The sequence below is a fragment of the Ruditapes philippinarum genome, unplaced genomic scaffold (assembly GCF_026571515.1).
Source record: "Ruditapes philippinarum isolate M1 unplaced genomic scaffold, ASM2657151v2 ctg3489_1_1_1_1, whole genome shotgun sequence".
Classification (NCBI taxonomy): Eukaryota; Metazoa; Mollusca; class Bivalvia; order Venerida; family Veneridae; genus Ruditapes; species Ruditapes philippinarum.
This window is the reverse complement of record NW_026862595.1, coordinates 21,386-30,677: the sequence shown is the minus strand read 5'-3', so window position 1 is coordinate 30,677 and position 9,292 is coordinate 21,386. Positions and strand designations below refer to the sequence as shown.

Below are 9,292 nucleotides of genomic sequence, written 5' to 3'. Positions count from 1 at the left end.
ACTTTTTCTAGAAATTTAGTTGAGTGATATAGGGCCATTATAGCCCTCTTGTATTGTTTTGTACAATCTACAGTTGACTATTTCATTATTATACCCCCGCACAACAAAGTTGTAAGGGGGGGGGGGGTATACTGGAATCAGCTTGTCCGTCCGTCTGGCTGTCTGTCCGTCCGGCCGTTGGTTTTTTCTTGTCCGCCCAATAACTTAAGATTCCTTTGACCCTTAGTCTTCATATTTGGCATGGAGGTTAGTCATGATGGGTAGATGAACCCTATTGATTTTGAGGTCACTGGTCACTAGGTCAAGGTCACAAGGGCTTTGACTTCAAAAAGCTTGTCCGCCCAATATCTTAAGATTCCTTTGACCTTTAGTCTTCATATTTGGCATGGAGAGTAGTCATCATTATTAAATGACCCCTATTGATTTTGAGGTCACTAGGTCAAGGTCACAGGGGCCTTGATTGAAAAAGAGCTTGTCCGCCCAATATCTTAAGATTCCTTTGACCCTTAGTCTTCATATTTGGCATGGAGGTTAGTCATGATTAGTAGATGACCCCTATTGATTTTGAGGTCACCAGGTCAAAGGTTAAGGTCACAGGGGCCTTTACTTCAAAAAGCTTGTCCGCCCAATAACTTAAGATTCCTTTGACCTACAGTCGTCATATTTGGCATGGAGGTTAGTCATGATTAGTAGATGACCCCTATTGATTTTGAGGTCACCAGGTCAAATGTCAAGGTCACAGAGACTTTGACTTCAAAAACTTTGTCTGCCCAATAACTTTAGATTCCTTTGACCCACAGTCTTCATATTTGGTATGGATGTTGATCATGACTATAAGGTGACCCCTATTGATTTTGAGGTCACTGGGTCAAAGGTCAAGGTCACAGGGACCTTGACAAAAAAAAGCTTTTCTTCTCAATTGCTAAAGAATGTCCTGTCCGCAATGTAGTGATTTTGACATTTTCTCATTTGAAGCATGTAGAATACATAACTTAGCAATGCACTGGCTTAGTAACCTCAGATTAGGCAGGGAAGTTGTCCTTGAGCTCTAAATGGCCTCTGTTGATTCTGACAAAGTGGTATGCGGGGGTATTCACGCCATGATAGTGGCAGTTCTAGTTCTTATTGACCTGAGACAATTGTGGCTGATGACTGCATTAAACAGGGTCATTTAATATACAGGGTACATATTTACGAGGGTTGTCCCAAAATGTCGTAGACTACATTATTTTCTCTTCAACCTGACGTCATAACTTAATAAAATTTACCAGCTATCTTCCTTGGTCATTTGTTAATTTACCTACTGAAAGTCAATAGCCAATATATTAGGTAACGCTTTTTATCAGGGTTTTATATTTAACAGTACAACATACCCGGAGCACGATAAAATATTAGTCAGTGTTGAGAGCATGCTTCTTAAAATAATGCCTTAAACTTCTAGCATAATAATAATTATGGGAAATACATTCATGTGGAATTACGTCATTCATTTTTAGCTCACCTGTCACAAAGTGACAGGGTGAGCTTTTGTGATCGCTTTTCGTCCGGCGTCCGGCCGTCCATCGTCCGTCCGTAAACTTTTGCTTTAAATGACATCTCCTCATAAACCACTGAGCCAATTTCATCCAAACTTCACCGTGTGTTCCTTTAAAAAGTGTTCAAAGAATTTAATTCCATGCAGAACTCTGGTTGCCATGGCAACCGAAAGAAAAATCTTTAAATATCTTCTTTTAAACAACCCTAAGAGCTAGAGCTTAGATATTTGGCATGAAACATCTTCTAATGAGTGTCTACCAAGTTTGTTCAAATAAAAGCCCTGGGGTCAAAATTGGCCCCACCCCAGGGGGTCATTGATTTTCCCTATATGCATATAGTAAAAACTTAAAAAATCTTCTTTTACAGAACCCAAAGAGCTAGAGCTAAGATATTTGGCATGAAACATCTTCTAGTGAGTGTCTACCAAGTTTGTTCAAATAAAAGCCCTTGGGGTCAAAATTGGCCCTGCCCCAGGGGGTCATACATTTTCCCTATATGCATATAGTAAAAACTTAAAAATCTTCTTTTAAAGAACCCAAAGAGCTAGAGCTAAGATATTTGGCATGAAACATCTTCTAGTGAGTTTCTACCAAGTTTGTTCAAATAAAAGCCCTGGGGTCAAAATTGGCCCCGCCCCGGGGGTCATAGATTTTCCCTATATGCAGATAGTAAAAACTTAAAAAATCTTCTTTTAAAGAACTGTAAGAGCTAGAGCTTAGATATGTGGCATGAAACATCTTCTAGTGAATGTCTACCAAGTTTGTTCAAATAAAAGCCCTGGGGTCAAAACTGGCCCCGCCCCAGGGGTCATAGATTTTCCCTATATGCATATAGTAAAAACTTAAAAATCTTCTCTTAAAGAACCCAAAGAGCTTGAGCTAAGATATTTAGCATGAAACATCTTCTAATGAGTGTCTACCAAGTTTGTTCAAATAAAAGCCCTGAGGTCAAAATTGGCCCTGCCCCAGGGGGTCATAGATTTTCCCTATATGCATATAGTAAAAACTTAAAAAATCTTCTTTTAAAGAACCCAAGGAGTTAGAGCTAAGATATTTAGCATGAAACATCTTCTAATGAGTGTCTACCAAGTTTGTTCAAATAAAAGCCCTGGGGTCAAAATTGGCCCCGCCCCAGGGGGTCATTGATTTTCCCTATATGCATATAGTAAAAACTTAAAAAATCTTCTTTCAAAGAACTCAAAGAGCTAGAGCTTAGATATTTAGCATGAAACATGTTCTAATGAGTGTCTACCAAGTATGTTCAAATAAAAGCCCTGGGGTCAAAACTGGCCCCGCCCCGGGGGTCATTGATTTTCCTTATATGTGTATAGCAAAAACTTAAAAATCTTCTTTGAAAAAACCCAAATAGCTAGAGCTTAGATATTAAGCATGAAACATCTTTAAGTAAATATCTACAAAGTTTGTTCAAATAAAAGCACTTGGGTCAAAACTGGCCCTGCCCCAGGGGTGTCATTGTTTTTAACTATATGTGTATAGTAAAAACTTAAAAAATCTTCTTTTAAAAAACCCAATGAGCTAGAACTTAGATGTTTAGCATGAAACATCTTCTTATGGGTGTCTACCAAGTCTGTTCAAAAAATATAGAAAAAATATATTAAAAATAAAAATAAACAAATAAAAGCCCTTGGGTAAAAAATGGCCCGGGGTGGAGGGGGGGCTATATACAGGTGAGCGACCTCATGGCCCTCTTGTTACGTCATATCACCAACAGACGTTTATGTAACGTTAATTAAAAAAGTCTGTAGCATAATACGTAATAGAAGTGCTATTTTGAAAATGCCCAAAATGGCGATGTCATATGAAAATGCGGCGCAGCGCAATGTCATTGAATACTGTGTTAAGTTGAAGAAGCGTCCAGCGTTAATTGACAACATGGAGAACATTATATTTTATCAAGATAATGCACATTGCCATAGATCTCAGGAGACACAGATTGAACTTGATGTGATAGGTTTTCAGAGACTTCTGTACGCCCTAAGTCTTTGCAGTGTTTCCTTATTTGAAATCACAATTACGAGGTCACAGGTTCGAAAACTTCAGCGAACTCCGCTAGGAAACTCAACTCTGCGAGTGTTGAATACATTGAAGCAGGACTGTTTTGAAAATGTTTATGATAAATGGTTTGCCCCACACTGACAGTGCAGCGCGAAACACGGTGAATACTTTGAAAAACATTTTGAAAATTTTTATAACGTCATGACGTTTATGGCGGTGTGCACCGGGTATGTATAGGTAGCATTCTTTAAATTTTGATAACTTGGTCAATTTTGGAGGTATTTTGATTTTATTTCGCATAGACACACATAAAAGGTGTATTGAATTTTCCCTAGCTGGAGGACTCTATTGTATTATAATTGATTGAGTAACAGACTTTGTCTACGATATTTTGGGACAACCCTCGTATAATAAGCACTTGACTATATACAGATGTATACAGGGTACAAACTATAAAATAAGAACAAGAACTACAAGAAACATTTATAAAACAAGACTTTTAATAAATATTGCCAACAATAGAAGCTAAAACTGTTTTGACTACTGTATAAAAAAAAAGCTTTGAAAAAACTTCACCTTATAAACCAAAATTTTAAATACATTTTCACAAGCAATACTGGTCCTCTACACAATATGCTCTTAGCTCTTAAATGTAAAGTCAGATATTCCAAGTCAATGAAGTTGGCATCATTCTTTCAATTTAACATGTTTAATGATATTATAAATAATTATTATCACAAAATAATATGTGATAAAAAGTGTAACGACGGGCCTACATTTTGTCATTTTAGCTGTTTGATATCATTGAAAACTAAAGTCTTCATACATTCTTTTTTTTATCTAAGTTTATTGGCTAGCCAGTAAGCCAGAAAGGAGCTTACATAAATGGATGTTTGCAGCATTGTTCCTTGCCCTTTGTCGAAGAGAAAGCATGTAGCATTTTAATGCTACTTGAGGTCTGTTTTCTTGTTCCATACATTGTCCTAAAATGTTTAGAGCTGTTTCTCTATGTCTGAGGTTTACATCTGTTTCTATGGTTCTGATAAGTTTACCAAGTGCTTGTTGTTGATCTTGATGTCTTTGTAGATGACGATAGATCTTGTATTGTAGGAAATACAAGAAAGGTAGAGAATCAACTACAGCCATGTCCATCCAACAGTCTTTAATTTCATGTCTGTGTATCATGTCATCTTGTGTAGATCTGAACATTTCATATTGTAGTTCATGAGGAACACAGTTGATCTCTCCCTGTATAAATCTAACACAAAATGCTGTAATATGCTTGATACAGTTCTCACTTTGCTCACCACATAATCTCCTGAATTCTTCTGTTACTGCTACTGTCCCCTTATTATGGCAGTTACAGATAGGTAAAACAGGATAGGAGTAATATTGTTGTTCTGTGTGCCTCAGAATTAGTTCAGCTTTCTCCATATCTCCTGTACTGTAAAACACTGAAGCCAGTTTAAGTCTGCTAGATGAGATATCTGAGTTTAAACCAGCTGATAGCCAAACCAATGCTTGAGGTGACACTTGATTATTTTCACCAATGCTGTAAGATGCTAGGATAGATCCATATGTGGTAAAAGAAAAAGGTGCTAGAAGCTTGAAAGCAGCATGATGTAATCTATTACCATTATCAATGAAGGTAATTAGTTTACCTACATATTGTTTTATTGTTCTAAAGTTTTTATCATGTAAATGTTTTAAAATATGCATATGCTGATAACTTATTTCAGTTGCAATGTTTATATATGCCTCTGAAATAACAGTTTCATGTATTTCAAGAGCAGGAAAATAGTTAATTGCACGTTGTACCCTGTTCAGTTTAACTTGAAGTCTATGACCAACATCATCAATATCAATACTAAGTAACCGTTGTCTATCATTCTGTATAAAATCACAAATATTTTTTGAAAGTTCATGTTTTGTCTCAGCTGTAAATTGCCCTGCCATCAAATTATTTTCCGGTATAATGAAATGTGAACAACAGTCATTTTGTACACAACTGTGTAATTCCAATAAGCAGTATGTTAAACATGTACATAAATTGTTATCTTTCCATATTCCCGACTCTGTGTTTTCTATACAATGTAATAGAACTGTTTTACACATGAAACTTGATATGTTGATTTCATCTTGAGGATTAAGGAAGGACTTAAGAATCATTTTCAATAGTACATAGCACCTTATTTGTGTTATATTTAGATTAATCATAATACATCTTTCTGTCAATGATGTAGATATTCTCCATTCCAGTTCAGGATATTCACTGACCTTACTTCCAGTTGGAACAACAAAAAACCCAGTACTGGCTGCATATCTTCTCATCTCTTGTGTTGGCCATCTGCCAATACCCTGTCTATCTAACCAACCTGATGCTGATTGAGGCCATGATTTACAATGTAAAGCAATTACTCTGTCTTGATCACAAATTTTAGAATCTCCTTGTGTAGCAATAGCTGGTCCATGCCGCTGCTGAGCACCTTGAAGAAAATCATTTATAATTGTGTTTTTCTGCAATATTCTTCCTCTTCTGTCAAGAATACAATATTCATCAGGAATGACAGTGAGAGGAAGAGGTTCATCACGTCTGAGTGGTTGTAAGAAACAATACCCAGGAGTAGTGTTCTCATCCTGTATCATGAGGAAGTTACTCTTGCCATGTTCCCACTCTGACCAGTCTTGTATTATATTGAAATTATTATAAGATTCTAGTACATCAATGTCTGATTCAAGTCCTAGAGTAGTTGTACCTTCACTCTGACTCCCTAGAGAATAGCAAGTTAAGTTTCTATCAGTTAGCCTTTTCGTGATATTCCACATAGTCTCTATCAGCATGAAATGTCTTCTCCTTCCCATCACAGTTCTTTCATTGACACCAATGTCATGTAAAACCTCTGATAACATCAATGATAAGTTTTCTCTGTAGTCCGGTTCTTGAAACATTCTGTAATATATTAGTAAAAGAGAAAATTGTTATAGTCAGCAGTCAAATTGATTTTATCACATACTTCTACTTGTTACTTATTTGTCCTTTATGTCCTAGAACAGAACAGAACAGGAGAGCCAATCTGGACATTATGAAACATAAGATAAATAATTTGGTTTAGATATCAATTCATCAAGAATATTGTATATTTGTCTCTATTTGGTTGTGGTATTTTTTCTTCTCTATTATGTAAATTTTAATGTTTGTTCTCAGAATTTCGATATAAGAGAGACGCTAAAATTAAACACTCATTCGAATATTCATGTAACACTTTCTTACATTAATCATCCCATATTGATGAGAAATTTTGTATATAAAATAAAGTTTTAAACTTATTTTGAATTTTGGATTTAAATTTCTTGAAAATAATCAAGAGAAAATATTTCTTTTCATATGACCTGATACCTTATATAACACCACAATTTATTGTAAAAATACATTATAATGTAAAACATAATTATTTATATTTCTGTTTAATTAAAATACATAATTTATTTAAACAAATATTTTCTTTTTTTGAGAAAATTAAAAGCACTGTCTAAAATATTGCTTGAACTACTTTCTTACATAATTTGTTCTGTATAAATGAAAAATTGTGTATTAAGAAATAAGGTTTTAAACTTACTTTGAATGTTGTATGTCGAAATAATATAGAAAAATTAACAATAATCTTGAAAATTAGTATCAACATATATATAATTTTATACACGTTAACTTCCTTGAAAACTTTTTGAAACGGAAATATATTAAAATTGTAGGATTATATTTACTGGGAAATGAGAACTTGAGTAACTTGAATAAGATTTTTATAACATTTCCTTGTATTTTGTAATCATCAGGGACAATAAATATAATTAGACTTGTTTCGGAAAAATTTCCTGAATAATATGGTCTCTCCACAAGTTGAAAGGTTGTTTTTTTAGTCTAGAACAAGTTTCCATTCAAGTGTATATGAGCCACGTCATGACAAAACCAACATAATGGGTTTGCGACCAGCATGGATCCAGACCAGCCTGCGCATCCGCCCAGTCTGATCAGGATCCATGCTGTTCGCTATCAGTTTCTCTATTTGTAATAGAGTTTGTTAGCGAACAGCATGGATCCTGATCAGACTGCGCGGATGCGCAGGCTGGTCTGGATCCATGCTGGTAGCAAACCCATTATGTTGGTTTTGTCGTGACACGGCTCATATTAATGTTCCCTATCTGCAGTGTTGATGTTACTGATGCATGAATACTGAAATATTTTTAGCTCACCTGACCGCGGAGTGGTGCGTCATACAGCTTCAACATTTGGGTTTTTAACACTCTAGCAGTCACAGTTTTGATTGGATTCATAATCAAATTTTGTCAAAATGTTTGTCTCAATGAAATACAGATTAGAATATGGGTCATCTCGTGCCAAAAACTAGGCCACAGGAGCTAAAAATAGAAAAATCTTGTTTACACACTACTGGCTGCAGTTTTGATCCAAATATCCTAGAAATTGATGAGGAAGATTGTTTTGATGATTTCTAGGTCAAGAGCAAATATGGGTCATCTTTGGTCAAAAACTAGGTCACAGTTTATAGAAGGAGTGTGATATATGATATATCACACTGATGAAATACAGTATATTATTCATCATTGTACACAAAAAAAGGGATATTAGATTTTATTTGTTCACACTAATATCTGTAAAGATTTTGCAGCGTGAAAAAAGAAATATGTAATAAACAGTAAGCTTTGTTGGTCAGTGTTTTCTGGAGAGTGATAATATAGATTGTATCATAGTTTGGGGACCTTTCTGTTAAAAATGTGACAGAGTTAAATCGTATACATATACATTCACAGTGCGTTAACTGGAGTGCAGGTATTAGTTACCCCTTCTCCAGAGCATCTCCATTGATTGGTTCATTTTGTCCAGGTTTTAATATTGTGATGACAGAGAGAGGGAAAGCGACAGAAATATCATATTCAGATGTTCGTTCATTGCTTACTTTTTTGTGGGGTTTCATATTGTGGCATCAGGGAACGTGTTTTATTTCGCATAATCAATGTGCTTAGAGCAACATTAAACCACTCTAAAATTTTCTTTCTCACCTCATTTCATATAATATCCCTTAAAATTTTCTTTCTCACCTTATTTCATATAATATCCCTATAATTTAAGATGTTTTTGACTTCTTACGAAATTAAGTGTCATCCCTAAAAGCATTCAAGCAGATAATAACAACATTTAAGATCTAGGTAGGTGTTGACTTCAAATCAGTGTTCTCAATAGTGGAGTCAAATAAAGAACAAAACAAAGATTTGGGACTGAATCTTGTGGTCTTTAACCTTTTCCCTTATAGAAGCGAGAATCGCCGTCTTTTACCATTCCCTGATAGAAGCGAGAATCGACGGCTTTATCGATTACCGCATGTAAGCGAGAATCGCCGACATGCATGATCTCAATGGAAGCGACTTTCGCCGACTTCAATATTTACCTGTCCAAAAATCAACAATTTTCCCGGAAAATAGACCTGTAAATTGTGTTATCATAAAGATCAACATTTTATGAGGGGATTCCGTGCATAAAATTATGGTGTTACTATTTAAAGTTTTTGTATAATTAGCAACCAACCAGGTGAGGGGTTTTCCTTACGTCACGCAGTTAATGAGTGCGCGGGTCAATGAAATAAATATAGAACGTATCGTAAGACAGGAACAAAAGTGTCTAAAAATAGCAACTAATGAATAAATAGTATTTATATGATCACGGGTCGTTC

General features: G+C 35.3%; 1 long non-coding RNA gene across 1 annotated transcript; it reads left to right on the top strand.

Moving 5' to 3' along the window:
* The first annotated feature begins 1,337 nt into the window (after nt 1–1,337).
* On the top strand, nt 1,338–2,833 carry LOC132719525 (uncharacterized). Its single transcript, XR_009624241.1, has 2 exons — nt 1,338–1,988; nt 2,483–2,833. It is a non-coding gene; the product is annotated as an uncharacterized LOC132719525 (long non-coding RNA).
* The last annotated feature ends 6,459 nt before the right edge of the window (nt 2,834–9,292 follow it).